Genomic DNA, 14911 nt, shown 5'->3' with positions numbered 1-14911 from the left:
GCTTGATCAAGAGTCCTTGTCCAACAAGGATTTCTCGGCCATCTTATGGTAGAGGAGTATGGAGCTTGTTTTTTGGTTTGGGCTGTTTTCCATGGGATCTTTGGGCCCAGTAGCGTACTTTAGGATGTTGGTCAAGTTTTGGATCAACATGGTTCGGGGGTAACTCGTGAAAATCAAGAGATGGCTCGGGGTCGAAGATTTTGGTTCATTAGGGTTTTTAAAACTTGGGAAAATTGAAAAATGGTTCACGGGGGTTGAGTCGTGGTTCATAAGGGCTAAAATAATATAAAAAGACTAAATTCTCAACTGGTACCAACACTTAGGAATCTAGGTACATAAGCCTGGAGGTCCTGGGTTCAAGTGTTGGGGAAGGCGAAAGAAACCACTTACCAGGGATGAGATATTCTATGAGTGACGGTGCATTGGCATGGGCCGAGGCCCATGCTGGACAATCCTAACGACCCATGAACTGTAGTGGTGTGTGGGTATGGGCCGAGGCCTTTGTTGGTTCAGCCTAATGGCCCATGATCATTACAAAAAAAAGCGCTTTTTTTGTAACGATCATGGGCCATTAGGCTGAACCAACAAAGGCATCGGCCCATGCTGGACCATCCTAACGACCCATGACAAGTAGTGGTGCGTGGGTATGGGCCGAGGTCTTTGTTGGTTCAGCCTAATGGCCCATGATCATTATAGCAATGCTCTCGCCCAATCAGAACCATGAAGTTAAGCGTTCTGGCGCGATGGTAGAGCTAGGATGGGTGACCTCCCTGGGAAGTCCTCGTGTCGCGACCGTTTACGTAAATTATGGATAAAACAATCGAACTAATTGTTTTTAATGAGTTAACCGTCTCCGGAGTAATCTGCGTCATACCCTTCCGCACAGAACCGGCTCACGACAACAAAAATCGCTAAATGTTCCCAGAAAATAGCAAAAAAAAAATAGCGAATTTAAAGTTATTATTATGCCTGGGATAAGATAAAATGGAACCGGAATTGAATTTCGGACTTCCTAAGCGGATTAATCGAGGAAACAGAAGCTTAACAGAAGCGGAAAATCGCATATTAGAGGGTCTTAGAGAAGGAATTCGGCTAAAATCTTGCCAACTCATTGCGGAGTAATGAGTCTCGTTCGTTTGCCCGTTTACAATCTAATTAGGCTACAATTTTGTCCGAATCTGGCAGAGCCCGAGCTACGTTGATTTTACATGTCTTATCTGGTCCCGATCGTGATTCAGATGATTTGAGCCGAAAATCGTCTGTGAACAAGTAATCAAAAATAGAAAAACACGAAAAGGGTTCCAACACGAGGACTTCCCAGGTGGTCACCCATCCTAGTACTACTAGCCCAAGCACGCTTAACTTCGGAGTTCTGACTGGATCCAGTGCATTAGTACTGGTATGATCGCAACCGACATTGAGTGGGGTGTTTATTCCTATATCCCTCGAGTACGTGTGGCGCGAGCGGCAATGGACAACACGCGGCACTGCTCTCGCCCAATCAGAACCATGAAGTTAAGCGTTCTGGCGAGATGGCAGAGCTAGGATGAGTGACCACCCTGGGAAGTCCTCGTGTCGCGACCGTTTACATAAATTATAGCTAAAACAGTCGAAATAATTGTTTTTAATTAGTTAACCGTCTCCGGAGTAATCTCCGTCATTCCATTCCGCACAGAACCGGCTCACGACAACAAAAATCTCTAAATGTTCCCAGAAAATAGAAAAAAAAATAAGAAGAAGAAAATAGCGAATGTAAAGCTATTATTATGCCTGGGATACGATAAAATGGAACCGGAATCGAATTTAGGACTTTCTAAGCGGATTTTCTCGAGGAAACAGAAGCTTAACAAAAGCGGAAAATCGCAAATTAGAAGGTCTTAGAGAAGGAATTCGGCTAAAATCTCGCAGGCTCATTGCGGAGTAATGAGTCTCGTTCGTTTGCCCGTTTACAATCTAATTAGGCTGCAATTTTGTCCAAATCCGGTAGTGCCCGAGCTACGTTGATTTCACATGTCTTATCTTGTCCCGATCGAGATTCAGATGATTTGAGCCGAAAATCGTCTGTCAATAAGTAATCAAAAATAGAAAAACACGAAAAGGGATGCAACACAAGGACTTTTTAGGCGGTCACCCATCCAAGTACTGGTCTCACCCAAGCAAGCTTAACTTCAGAGTTCTGATGGGATCCGGGTGCATTAGTGCTGGTATGATCGCACCCGACATTGAGTGGATGTTTATTCTTATATCCCTCGAGTACGTGTGGAGCGGGCTGCGATGGACAACACGCGGCACTGGTCACGCCTAATCAGAACCATGAAGTTAAGCGTTCTGGAGCGATAGCAGAGCGAGGATGGGTGACCTCCCTGGGAAATCCTAGTGTCGCGACCCTTTACGTAAATTATGGCTAAAATTGTCGAAATAATTATTTTTAATGAGTTAACCATCTCCGGAGTAATCTGTGTCATACCCTTCCAAACAGAACAGGCTAACGACAACAAAAATCGCTAAATGTTTCCAGAAAATAAAAAAAAAAGAATAAAATAGCGATTGTAAAACTATTATTATGCCTGGGATACGATAAAATGGAATCGAAATCGAGTTTCGAACTTCCTAAGCGGATTTATCGAGGAAACGAAAGCTTAACCAAAGCGGAAAATCGCAAATTAGAGGGTCTTAGAGAAGGAATTCGGCTAAAATCTCGCCAGCTCATTGCGAAGTAATGAGTCTCGTTCATTTGCCCGTTTACAATCAAATTAGGCTACAATTTTTTCCAAATCCGGCAGTGCCCGAGCTATGTTGATTTCACATGTCTTATCTTGTCCTGATCGAAATTCAGATGATTTGAGCCGAAAATCGTCTGTCAACAAGTAATTAAAAATAGAAAAACACGAAAAGGGGTGCAACACGAGTTCTTCCCAGGGGGTCAATCATCCTAGTGCTGCTCTCGCCCAAGCACGCTTAACTTCGGAGTTCTGATGGGATCCGGTGCATTAGTGCTGGTATGATCGCACCCGACATTAAGTGGGATATTTATTTTTATATCCCTCGAGTACTTGTAAAGCGGGTGGCGATGGACAACACACGGCACTGATCTCGCCGAATCAGAACCATGAAGTTAAGCGTTCTGGCGCGATAACAGAGCTAGGATGGGTGACCTCCCTGGGAAGTCCTCGTGTCGCGATCCATTACGTAAATTATGGATAAAACAATCGAAATAATTGTTTTTAATGAGTTAACCGTCTCCGGAGTAATCTGCGTCATACCCTTCCGCAAAGAACCGGATAACGACAACAAAAATCGCTAAATGTTCCCAGAAAATAAAAAAAAAATAAGAAGAAAATAGCGAATGTAAAACTATTATTATGCCTGGGATATGATAAAATGGAACGAAATTGAATTTCGGACTTCCTAAGCGGATTTCTCGATGAAACAGAAGCTCAACAGAAGCGGAAAATCGCAAATTAGAGGGTCTTAGAGAAGGAATTGGGCTAAAATCTCGCCAGCTCATTGCGGAGTAATAAGTCTCGTTCGTTTGCCCGTTTACAATCAAACTAGGCTACTATTTTGTCCAAATCCGGCAGTGCCCGAGTTACGTTGATTTCACATGTATTTTCTGGTTTCGATCGTGATTCAGATGATTTGAGCCGAAAATCGTCTGTCAACAAGAAATCAAAAATAGAAAAACACGAAAAGGGGTGCAACACGAGGACTTCCCAGTGGGGGAAACCCATCCTAGTACTGCTCTCGCCCAAGCACGCTTAACTTCGGAGTTCTGATTGGATCCAGTGTATTAGTACTGGTATGATCGCAACCGACATTAAGTGGGATGTTTATTTTTATATCCCTCGAGTACGTGTGGCGCGAGCGACGATGGACAACACGCGGCACTACTCTCGCCAAATCAGAACCATGAAGTTAAGCGTTCCGGCGAGATGGCAGAGCTAGGATGGGTCACCTCCCTGAGAAGTCCTCGTGTCGCGACCGTTTTCGTAAATTATAGCTAAAACAGTCGAAATAATTGTTTTTAATGAGTTAACCATCTCCGGAGTAATCTGCGTCATACCCTTTTGCACAGAACCGACTCACGACCACAAAAATCGCTAAATGTTCCTCGAAAATAGAAAAAAAATTAGAAGAAGAAAATAGTGGATGAAAAGCTATTATTATGCCTGGGATACGATAAAATGGAATCGGAATCGAATTTAGGACTTCCTAAGCGGATTTCTCGAGGAAACGAAAGCTTAACATAAGCGGTAAATAGCAAATTAGAGGGTTTTAGAGAAGGAATTCGGCAAAATCTCGCCAGCTCATTGCGGAGTAATGAGTCTCGTTCGTTTGCCCGTTTACAATCAAATTAGCCTGCATTTTTGTCCAAATCCGGCAGTGCCCGAGCTACGTTGATTTCACATGTCTTATCTGGTCTCGATCGAGATTCAGATGATTTGAGCCGAAAATCGTCTGTGAACAAGTAATCAAAAATAGAAAAACACGAAAAGGAGTACAACACGAGGACTTCCCAGGGGGTCACCCATTCTAGTAATGCTCTCGCCCAAGCACTCCTGCCCAAGCACGCTTAACTTCGCAGTTCTGATTGGATTCGGTGCATTAGTGCTGGTATGATCGCACCCGACATTGAGTGGGATGTTTATTCTTATATCCCTCGAGTACGTGTGGAGCGGGCGGCGATGGACAACACGCAGCACTGCTCTCGCCCAATCAGAACCATGAAGTTAAGCGTTCTGGCAAGATGGCAGAGCTAGGATGGGTGACCTCTCTGGGAAGTCCTCGTGTCACGACCGTTTACGTAAATTATAGCTAAAACAGTCGAAATAATTGTTTTCAATGAGTTTACTGTCTCCGGAGTGATCTGTGTCATACCCTTCCGCACAGAACCGGCTCACGACCACAAAAATCGCTAAATGTTCCCAGAAAATAGAAAAAAAAATAAGAAGAAGAAAATAGTGAATGTAAAGCTATTATTATGCCTGAGATACCATAAAATGGAACCTGAATCGAATTTTGGTCTTCCTAAGCGGATTTATCGAGGAAACGGAAGCTTAACAGAAGCGGAAAATCGCAAATTAGAGGGTCTTAGAGAAGGAATTCGGCTAAAATCTCGCCAGCTCATTGCGGAGGAATGAGGCTTGTTCGTTTGACCGTTTACAATCAAATTAGGGTACAATTTTGTCCAAATCCGGCAGTGCCCGAGCTACGTTGATTTCACTTGTCTTATCTGGTCCCAATCGAGATTCAGATGATTTGAGCCGAAAATCGTCTATCAACAAGTAATCAAAAATAGAAAAACAAGAAAAGGGGTGCAACACGAGGACTTCCCAGGGGGTCACCCATCCTAGTACTTCTCTCGCCCAAGCATGCTTAACTTCTGAGTTCTGATGGGATCCGATGCATTAGTGCTGGTATTATCGCACCCGACATTGAGTGGGATTTTTATTCTTATATCCCTCGAGTACGAGTGGAGCGGGTGGCGATAGACAACACGCGGCACTGCTCTCGCCCAACAGAACCATGAAGTTAAGCGTTCTGGCGCGATTGCAGAGGTAGGGTGGGTGACCTCCCTGGGAAGTTCTCGTGTCGCGACCGTTTACGTAAATTATGGCTAAAACAGTAGAAATAATTGTTTATAATGAGTTTACCATCTCCGGAGTAATCTGCGTCATAGGCTTCCGCACAGAACCGACTCACGACAATAAAAATCGCTAAATGTTCCGAGAAAATAGAAAAAGATAAGAATAAGAAAATAGCGAATGTAAAGCTATTATTATGCTTGGGATACGATAAAATGGAATCGGAATCGAATTTCGGACTTCCTTAGCGGATTTTTCGAGGAAACGGAAGTTTAACAGAAGCGGAAAATCGCAAATTAAAGGGTCTTAGAGAAGGAGTTTGGTTAAAATCTTTCCACCTCATTGCGGAGCAACGAGTCTCGTTCGTTTGCCCTTTTACAATCAAACTAGCCTACAATTTTGTCCAAATCAGGCAGTGCCCGAGCTACGTTAATTTCACATGTCTTTTTTGGTCACGATCGAGATTCAGATGATTTGATCCGAAAACAGTCTGTCAAGAAGTAATCAAAAATAGAAAAACACGAAAAGGGGTTCAACATGAGGACTTCCCAGGGGGTCACCCATCCTAGTACTGCTCTCGTCCAAGCTCGCTGAACTTCGAAGTTCTGATGGGATCCGATGCATTAGTGTTGGTATGATCGCACCCGACATTGAGTGGGATAATTATTCTTATATCCCTCGAGTACGTGTGGAGCTGGCGGCGATGGACAACACGCGGCACTGCTCTCGCCCAATAAGAACCATGAAGTTAAGCATTCTGGCGCGATGGCAGAGCGAGGATGGACCTCCTGGGAAGTTCTCGTGTCGCGACCATTTACGTAAATTATGGCTAAAACAGTCGAAATAATTGTTTTTATTGAGTTAACCATCTCCGGAGTAATCTTCGTCATACCCTTCCGTTCAGAACTGGCTCACGACAACAAAAATCGCTAAATGTTCCCAGAAAATAGAAAAAAAAAGAAGAAAATAGCGAATGTAAAGCTATTATTGTGTCGGGATACGATAAAATGGAACCGGAATCGAATTTTGGACTTCCTAAGCGGATTTCTCGAGGAAACGGAAGCTTAACAGAAGCGGAAAATCGCAAATTAAAGGGTCGTAGAGAAGGAATTCGGCTAAAATCTCGCCACCTCGTTGCGGGGTAATAAATATCGTTCGTTTGTCAACAAGTAATCAAAAATATATGGTCCCGATCGAGATTCAGATGATTTGAGCCGAAAATCGTCTGTCAACAAGTAATCAAAAATAGAAAAACACGAAAAAGGGTGCAACACGAGGACTTCCCATGGGGTGACCCATCCTAGTACTGCTCTCGCCCAAGCACGCTTAACATCGGAGTTCTGAAGGAATCCGTTGCATTAGTGCTTGTATGATCGGACCCGACATTGAGTGGGATGTTTATTCTTATATCCCTCGAGTACGTGTGGAGCGGGCGGCTATGGACAACACGCGGCACTGCTCTCGCCCAATAAGAACCATGAAGTTAAGCGCTCTAGCGCGATGGCAGAGCTAGGATGGGTGACCTCCCTAGGAAGTCCTCGTGTCGCTACCGTTTACGTAAATTATGGATAAAATAGTCGAAATAATTGTTTTTAATGAGTTAACTGTCTCCGGAGTAATCTCCGTCATTTCCTTCCGCACAGAACCGGCTCACGACAACATAAATCTCTAAATGTCCCCAGAAAATAAAAAAAAATTAAGAATATGAAAATAGCGAATGTAAAACTATTATTATGCCTGAGATACGATAAAATGGAACCGAAATCGAATTTCGGACTTCCTAAGCGGATTTCTCGAGGAAACAGAAGCTTAACAGAAGCAGAAAATCGCAAATTAGAGAGTCTTAGAGAAGAAATTCGGCTAAAATCTCGCCAGCTCATTGCGGAGCAAAGAGTCTCGTTCGTTTGCCCGTTTACAATCAAATTAGTCTACAATTTTGTCCAAATCCGACAGTGCCCGAGCTACGTTGATTTCACATGTCTTATTTTGTCACAATCGAGATTCAAATGATTTGAGCCGAAAATCGTCTGTCAACAAGTAATCAAAAATAGAAAAACAGGAAAAGAGGTGCAACACGAGGACTTCCCAGGGGTCGGTCACCCATCCTAGTACTGCTCTCGACCAAGCACGCTTAACTTCTGAGTTCTGATGGGATCCGGTGCATTAGTGCTGGTATTATCGCACCCGACATTGAGTGGGATTTTTATTCTTATATCCCTCGAGTACGAGTGGAGAGGGCGGCGATAGACAACACGCGGCACTGCTCTCGCCCAACAGAACCATGAAGTTAAGCGTTCTGGCGCGATTGCAGAGCTAGGGTGGGTGACCTCCCTGGGAAGTTCTCGTGTCGCGACCGTTTACGTAAATTATGGCTAAAACAGTAGAAATAATTGTTTTTAATGAGTTAACCGTCTCCGGAGTAATTTGCGTCATACCCTTCCGCACAGAACCGGCTCACGACAACAAAAATCACTAAATGTTCCCAGAAAATAGAAAAAAAATAAGAATAATAAAATAGCGAATGTATAGCTATTATTATGCTTGGGATACGATAAAATGGAATCGGAATCGAATTTCGGACTTCCTAAGCGGATTTCTCAAGGAAACGAAAGTTTAACAGAAGCAGAAAATCGAAAATTAAAGGGTCTTAGAGAAGGAATTCGGCTAAAATCTCGCCAGCTCATTGCAAGGCAATGAGTCTCGTTCGTTTGCCCGTTTACAATCAAACTAGCCTACAATTCACATGTCTTATCTGATCGATCGAGATTCAGATGATTTGATTCGAAAATCGTCTGTCAACAAGTAATCAAAAATAGAAAAACACGAAAAGGGGTGCAACACGAGGACTTCCCAGGGGGTCACCCATCCTAGTACTGCTCTCGTCCAAGCACGCTGAACTTCGGAGTTCTAATGGGATCCGGTGCATTAGTGCTGGTACGATCGCACCCGACTTTGAGTGGGATGTTTATTCTAGTATCCCTAGAGTACGTGTGGAGCTGGCGGCGATGGACAACACGCGGCACTGCTCTCGCCCAATCAGAACCATGAAGTTAAGCATTCTGGCGCGATGGCAGAGCTAGGATGGACCTCCTGGGAAGTCCTCGTGTCGCGAACGTTTACGTAAATTATAGATAAAACAGTCGAAATAATTGTTTTTAATGAGTTAAGCATCTCCGGAGTAATCTGCGTCATACCCTTCCGCACAGAACCGGCTCACGAAAACAAAAATCGCTAAATGTTCCCAGAAAATAGAAAAAAAAATAAGAATAAGAAAATAGCGAATGTAAATCTATTATTATGCCTGCGATACGATAAAATTGAACCGGAATCGAATTTCGGACTTCCTAAGCAGATTTCTCGAGGAAACGGAAGCTTAACAGAAGCGGAAAATCGCAAATTAGAGGGTCTTAGAGAAGAAATTCGGCTAAAATCTCGCCAGTCCGCAATGAGTCTCGTTCGTTTGCCCGTTTACAATCAAATTACGCTACAATTTTGTCCAAATCGGACAGTGCCCGAGCTACGTTGATTTCACATGTCTTATCTGGTCCAGATCGAGATTCAGATGATTTGAGCCGAAAATCGTCTGTCAACAATTAATCAAAAATAGAAAAACACGAACAGAGGTACAACATGAGGACTTCCCAAGGGTTCTGGCACGATTGCAGAGCTAGGATGGGTGACCTCCATGGGAAGTCCTCGTGTCGCGACCGTTTACGTAAATTATGGCTAAAACAATCGAAATAATTGTTTTTAATGAGTTAACCGTCTCCGGAGTAATCCGCGTCATACCTTTCCGCACAGAACCGGCTCACGACAACAAAAATCGCTAAATGTTCTCAGAAAATAGAAAAAAAATAAGAATAAGAAAATAGCGAATGTAAAGCTATTATTATGGCTGAGATACGATAAAATGGAACTGGAATCGAATTTCGGACTTTCTAAGCAGATTTCTTGAGGAAACGAAAGATTAACAGAAGCGGAAAATCGCAAATTGGAGGGTCTTAAAGAAGAAATTCGGCTAAAATCTCGCCAGCTCATTGCGGAGTAATGAGTCTCGATCGTTTGCCCGTTTACAATCAAATTAGCCTACAATTTTGTCCAAATCCAGCAGTGCCCGAGCCAAGTTGATTTCACATGTCTTATCTGGTTCCGATCGAGATTCAGATGATTTGAGCCGAAAATCGTCTGTCAACAAGTTATCAAAAATAGAAAAAAACAAAAAGGGGTGCAACACGACGACTTCCCAGGGGGTCGCCCATCCTAGTACTGGTCTCGCCCAAGCATGCTTAACTTCGAAGTTCTAATGGGATCCGGTGCATTAGTGCTGTTATGATCGCACCCGACATTGAGTGGGTTGTTTATTCTTATATCCCTCGAGTACGTGTGAAGCGGGCGGCGATAGACAACAAGCGGCACTGCTCTCGCCCAATCAAAACCATGAAATTAAGCGTTCTGGCGCGATGGCAGAGCTAGGATGGGTCACCTACCGGGAAGTCCTCGTGTCGCGACCGTTTACGTAAATTATGGCTAAAAAAGTCGAAATAATTGTTTTTAATGAGTTAACCGTCTCCAGAGTAATCTGCGTCATACCCTTCCGCACAGAACCGGCTCACGATAACAAAAATCGATAAATGTTTCTAGAAAATAGAAAAAAAATAAGAATAGGAAAATAGCGAATGTAAAGCTATTATTATGCCTGAGATACGATAAAATGGAACCGGAGTCGAATTTCGAACTTCCTAAGCAGATTTTTCGAGGAAACGGAAGCTTAACAGAAGCGGAAAATCGCAAATTAGAGGGTCTTAGAGATGAAATTCGGCTAAAATCTCGCCAGTCCGCAATAAGTCTTGTCCGTTTGCCCGTTTACAATCAAATTAGCCTACAATTTTGTCCAAATCCGGCAGTGCCCGAGCTACGTTGATTTCACATGTCCTATCTAGTCCCGATCGAGATTCAGATGATTTGAGCCTAAAATTGTCTGTCAACAAGTAATCAAAAATAGAAAAACACGAAAAGGGGTGCAACACTACGACTTCCAAGGGGGTCACCCATCCTAGTATTGCTCTCGCCCAAGCACGCTTAACTTCGGAGTTCTGATGGGATCCAGTGCATTAGTGCTGGTATGATCGCACCAGACATTGAGTGCGATTTTTATTCTTATATCTTTCGAGTACGTGTGGAGCGTGCGACGATGGACAACACGCGGCACTGCTCTCGCCCAATCAGAACCATGAAGTTAAGCGTTTTGACGCGATGGCAAAGCTAGGATGGGTGACCTTCCTGGGAAGTCCTCGTGTCGCGATCGTATACGTAAATTATTGCTAAAACAGTCGAAATAATTGTTTTTAATGAGTTAACCGTCTCCGGAGTAATCTGCGACATACCCTTTGGCACAGAACCAGCTCACGGCAACAAAAATCGCTAAATGTTCCCAGAAAATAGAAAAAAAATAAGAAGAAGAAAACAGCGAATGTAAAGCTATTATTATGCATGATATACGAGAAAATGGAACAGGAATCGAATTTCGAACTTCCTAAGCGGATTTCTCGATGAAACGGAAGCTTAACTGAAGCGGAAAATCGTAAATTATAGGGCTTCGGAGAAGGAATTCGGCTAAAATCTCGATCCGCAATGAGCCTCGTTCGTTGCCCATTTACAATCAAATTAGGCTACAATTTTGTCCAAATCCGGCAGTGCCCGAGCTACGTTGATTTCACAAGTTTTATCTAGTCCCGATCGAGATTCAGATTATTTGAGCCGAAAATCGGCTGTCAACAAGTAATCAAAAATAGAAAATCACGAAAAGGGGAGCAACACGAGGACTTCCCAGGGGTTACCCATCCTTGCACTGCTCTTGCCCAAGCACGCTTAACTTCGGAGTTCTGATGGGATCCGGTGCATTATTGCTGGTATGATCGCACCCGACATTGAGTGGAATGTTTATTCTTATATCTCCTGAGTACGTGTGGAGCGGGCGGCGATGGACAACACGCGGCACTGCACTCGCCCAATCAGAACCATGAAGTTTGCGTTCTGGCGCGATGGCAGAGCTAGGATGGGTGACCTCCCATGGGAAGTCCTCGTGTCGGGACCGTTTACGTAAATTATGGCTAAAACAATAGAAATAATTGTTTTTAATGAGTTAACTGTCTCCGGAGTAATCTGCGTCATACCCTTCCGCACAGAACCGGCTCACGGCAACAAAAATCGCTAAATGTTCCCAGAAAATAGAAAAAAAAAATAAGAAGAAGAAAATATCGAATGTAAAGCTATTATTATGCCTGAGATACGATAAAATGGAACAGGAATCGAATTTCAAACTTTCTAAGAGGATTTCTCGAGGAAACGGAAGCTTAACAGAAGCGGAAAATCGCAAATTAGAGGGTCTTAGAGAAGAAATTCGGCTAGCATCTCGCCATCTCATTGCGGAGTAATGTGTCTCGTTCGTTTGCCCGTTTACAATCAAATTAGGAAATAATTTTGTCCAAATCCGGCACTGCCCGAGCTACGTTGATTTCACATGTCTTATCTGGTGTCGATCGAGATTCAGATGATTTGAGCCGAAAATCGTCTGTCAACAAGTAATCAAAAATAGATTAACACAAAAAGAGGTACAACACGAGGACTTCGCAGGGCGACACCCATCCTGGTACTGCTCTAGCCCAAGCATGGTTGACATTGGAGTTCTGATGGGATCCGGTGCATTAGTGCTGGTATGATCGCACCCGACATTGAGTAGGATGTTTATTCTTATATTCCTCGAGTACGTGTGGAGCGGGCGGCGATGGACAACACGCGGCATTGCTCTCGCCCAATAAGAACCATGAAGTTAGCGTTCTGGCGCGATGGCAGAGTTAGTATGGGTGACCTCCCTGGGAAGTCCTCGTGTCGCGACCGTTTACGTAAATTATGGCTAAAACAGTCGAAATAATTGTTTTAATGAGTTAACCGTCTCCGGAGTAATCTGCGTCATACCCTTCCGCACAGAACCGGCTCACAACAATAAAAATCGCTAAATGTTCCCAGAAAATAGAAAAAAAATAAGAAGAAGAAAATAGCGAATATAAAGCTATTATTATGTCTGAGATACGATAAAATGGAACAAGAATCGAATTTAGAACTTCCTAAGCGGATTTCTCGAGGAAACAGAAGCTTAACAGAAGCGGAAAATCGCAAATTAGAGGGTATTAGAGAAGGAATTCGGCTAAAATCTCGTCAGCTAATTGCGGAGCAATGAGTCTCATTTTTTTGCCCGTTTACAATCAAATTAGGCTACAATTTTGTCCAAATCCGGCAATGCCCGAGCTACGTTGATTTCACATGTCTTATCTAGTCCCGATCGAGATTCAGATGATTTGAGCCGAAAAACGTCTGTCAACAAGTAATCAAAAATAAATTAACACGAAAAGAGGTGCAACATGAGGACTTCTCAGGGGGTCACCAATCCTAGTACTGCTCTAGCCCTAGCACGGTTGACTTCAGAGTTCTGATGGGATCCGGTGCATTAGTGCACGGTTGACAACACGCGGCACTGCTCTTTCCAAATAAGAACCATGAAGTTAAGCGTTCTAGCGCGATGGCAGAGCTATGATGGGTGACCTCCCAGGGAAGTCCTCGTGTCGCGACCGTTTACGTAAATTATGGCTAAAACAGTTGAAATAATTGTTTTTAATGAGTTAATCGAATCCGGAGTAATCTACCTCATACACTGCCGCACAGAACCGGCTCACGACAAAAAAAATCGCTAAATGTTCCCAGAAAATAGAAAAAATTAAGAAGAAGAAAATAGCAAATGTAAAGCTATTATTATGCCTGGGATACGATAAAATGGAACCGGAATCGAATTTCGAACTTCCTACGCGGATTTCTCGATGAAACGGAAGCTTAACAAAAGCAGAAAATCGCAAATTAGAGGGTCTTAGAGAAGGAATTCGGCTAAAATCTCGTCAGCTCATTGCGGAGTAATGAGTCTCGTTCGTTTGCCCGTTTACAATCAAATTAGGCTACAATTTTTTCCAAATCCGGCAGTTCCCGAGCTACGTTGATTTCACATGCCTTATCTGGTCCCGATCGAGATTCAGATGATTTGAGCCGAAAATTGGCTGTCAACAAGTAATCAAAAATAGAAAATCACGAAAAGGGGTGCAACACGAGGACTTCCAAGGGGTCACCCAGCCTAGTACTGCTCTTGCCCAAGCACGCTTAACATCGGAGTTCTGATGGGATCCGGTGCATTAGTGCTGGTATGATTGCACCCGACATTGAGTGGGATGTTTATTCTTCTTATATCTCTCGAGTACGTGTGGAGCGGGCGACGATGGACAACACGCGGCACTGCTCTGGCCCAATCAGAACCATGAAGTTAAGCTTTCTCGCGCGATGGCAGATCTAGGATGGGTGACCTTCCTTGGAAGTCCTTGTGACGCGACCGTTTACGTAAATTATGGCTAAAACAGTCGAAATAATTTTTTTTAAAAAGTTAACCGTCTCCGGAGTACTCTGCATCATTCCCTTCCGCACAGAACCGACTCACGACAACAAAAATGGCTAAATGTTCCCAGAAAATAGAAAAAAAGAAGAAGAAAATAGCGAATGTAAAGCTATTATTATACCTGGGATACGATAAAATGGAACCGGAATCGAATTTTGGACTTTATTAGCGGATTTATCGAGTAATCAAAAATAGAAAATCACGAAAAGGGGTGCAACACGAGGACTTCCAAGGGGTCACCTATCCTAGTACTGCTCTCGCCCAAGCATGCTTAACTTCGGAGTTCTGATGGGATGCGGTGCATTAGTGCTGGTATGATCGCACCCGACATTGAGTAGGATGTTTATTCTTATATCTCTCGAGTACGTGTGGAGCGGGCGGCGATGGGCAACACTTGGCACTGCTCAAGCCCAATCAGAACCATGAAGTAAAGCGTTCTGTCGCAATGGAAGAGCTAGGATGGGTGACCTCCGACCGTTTACGTAAATTATGGCTTAAACAGTCGAAATAATTGTTTTTACTGAGTTAACCATTTCCGGAGTAATCTGTGTCATACCCTTCCGCACAGAACCGGCTCACGACAACAAAAATCGCTAAATGTTCCCAGAAAATAGAAAAAAAATAAGAAGAAGAAAATAACGAATGTAAAGCTATTATTTTGCCTGGGATACTATAAAATGGAACCGGAATCGAATTTCGGACTTCCTAAGTTGATTTCTCGAGAAAACAGAAGCTTAACAAAAGCGGAAAATCGCAATTTAGAGGGTCTTAGAGAAGGAGTTCGGCTAAAATCTCGTAACCTCGTTGCGGAGTAATGAGTCTCGTTCGTTTGCCC

General features: G+C 43.5%; 11 non-coding genes and 6 pseudogenes across 11 annotated transcripts; all 17 read right to left on the bottom strand.

The window, feature by feature from the left end:
• Window positions 1-1296: 1296 nt before the first annotated feature.
• Window positions 1297-1413, bottom strand: LOC142510050 (5S ribosomal RNA). Its single transcript, XR_012808189.1, has one exon. It is a non-coding gene; the product is annotated as a 5S ribosomal RNA (ribosomal RNA).
• Window positions 1414-2098: 685 nt separating this feature from the next.
• Window positions 2099-2218, bottom strand: LOC142510619 (5S ribosomal RNA; annotated as a pseudogene).
• Window positions 2219-2894: 676 nt separating this feature from the next.
• On the bottom strand, window positions 2895-3013 carry LOC142516545 (5S ribosomal RNA). The gene has a single exon (XR_012812334.1). It is a non-coding gene; the product is annotated as a 5S ribosomal RNA (ribosomal RNA).
• Window positions 3014-3692: 679 nt separating this feature from the next.
• On the bottom strand, window positions 3693-3813 carry LOC142509502 (5S ribosomal RNA). Its single transcript, XR_012807673.1, has one exon. It is a non-coding gene; the product is annotated as a 5S ribosomal RNA (ribosomal RNA).
• Window positions 3814-4495: 682 nt separating this feature from the next.
• LOC142511412 (5S ribosomal RNA) lies at window positions 4496-4628 on the bottom strand (annotated as a pseudogene).
• A 684-nt stretch (window positions 4629-5312) lies between these two features.
• LOC142515725 (5S ribosomal RNA) lies at window positions 5313-5431 on the bottom strand. Its single transcript, XR_012811555.1, has one exon. It is a non-coding gene; the product is annotated as a 5S ribosomal RNA (ribosomal RNA).
• A 681-nt stretch (window positions 5432-6112) lies between these two features.
• LOC142511972 (5S ribosomal RNA) lies at window positions 6113-6231 on the bottom strand (annotated as a pseudogene).
• A 616-nt stretch (window positions 6232-6847) lies between these two features.
• On the bottom strand, window positions 6848-6966 carry LOC142510847 (5S ribosomal RNA; annotated as a pseudogene).
• A 683-nt stretch (window positions 6967-7649) lies between these two features.
• Window positions 7650-7771, bottom strand: LOC142508913 (5S ribosomal RNA). Its single transcript, XR_012807110.1, has one exon. It is a non-coding gene; the product is annotated as a 5S ribosomal RNA (ribosomal RNA).
• Window positions 7772-8414: 643 nt separating this feature from the next.
• Window positions 8415-8533, bottom strand: LOC142514725 (5S ribosomal RNA). Its single transcript, XR_012810606.1, has one exon. It is a non-coding gene; the product is annotated as a 5S ribosomal RNA (ribosomal RNA).
• A 1274-nt stretch (window positions 8534-9807) lies between these two features.
• On the bottom strand, window positions 9808-9926 carry LOC142508294 (5S ribosomal RNA). The gene has a single exon (XR_012806515.1). It is a non-coding gene; the product is annotated as a 5S ribosomal RNA (ribosomal RNA).
• A 674-nt stretch (window positions 9927-10600) lies between these two features.
• LOC142507659 (5S ribosomal RNA) lies at window positions 10601-10719 on the bottom strand. Its single transcript, XR_012805910.1, has one exon. It is a non-coding gene; the product is annotated as a 5S ribosomal RNA (ribosomal RNA).
• A 671-nt stretch (window positions 10720-11390) lies between these two features.
• On the bottom strand, window positions 11391-11508 carry LOC142510046 (5S ribosomal RNA). The gene has a single exon (XR_012808185.1). It is a non-coding gene; the product is annotated as a 5S ribosomal RNA (ribosomal RNA).
• A 685-nt stretch (window positions 11509-12193) lies between these two features.
• LOC142512379 (5S ribosomal RNA) lies at window positions 12194-12312 on the bottom strand (annotated as a pseudogene).
• A 681-nt stretch (window positions 12313-12993) lies between these two features.
• LOC142512879 (5S ribosomal RNA) lies at window positions 12994-13112 on the bottom strand (annotated as a pseudogene).
• Window positions 13113-13724: 612 nt separating this feature from the next.
• On the bottom strand, window positions 13725-13842 carry LOC142516732 (5S ribosomal RNA). Its single transcript, XR_012812512.1, has one exon. It is a non-coding gene; the product is annotated as a 5S ribosomal RNA (ribosomal RNA).
• Window positions 13843-14284: 442 nt separating this feature from the next.
• Window positions 14285-14402, bottom strand: LOC142508194 (5S ribosomal RNA). The gene has a single exon (XR_012806420.1). It is a non-coding gene; the product is annotated as a 5S ribosomal RNA (ribosomal RNA).
• Between the last annotated feature and the right edge of the window lie 509 nt (window positions 14403-14911).

Source organism: Primulina tabacum, chromosome 10 (genome assembly GCF_025594145.1).
Source record: "Primulina tabacum isolate GXHZ01 chromosome 10, ASM2559414v2, whole genome shotgun sequence".
NCBI classification, from domain to species: domain Eukaryota; kingdom Viridiplantae; phylum Streptophyta; class Magnoliopsida; order Lamiales; family Gesneriaceae; genus Primulina; species Primulina tabacum.
The sequence above is the reverse complement of the archived record's forward strand: the minus strand, read 5'-3'. Positions and strand labels throughout refer to the sequence as shown.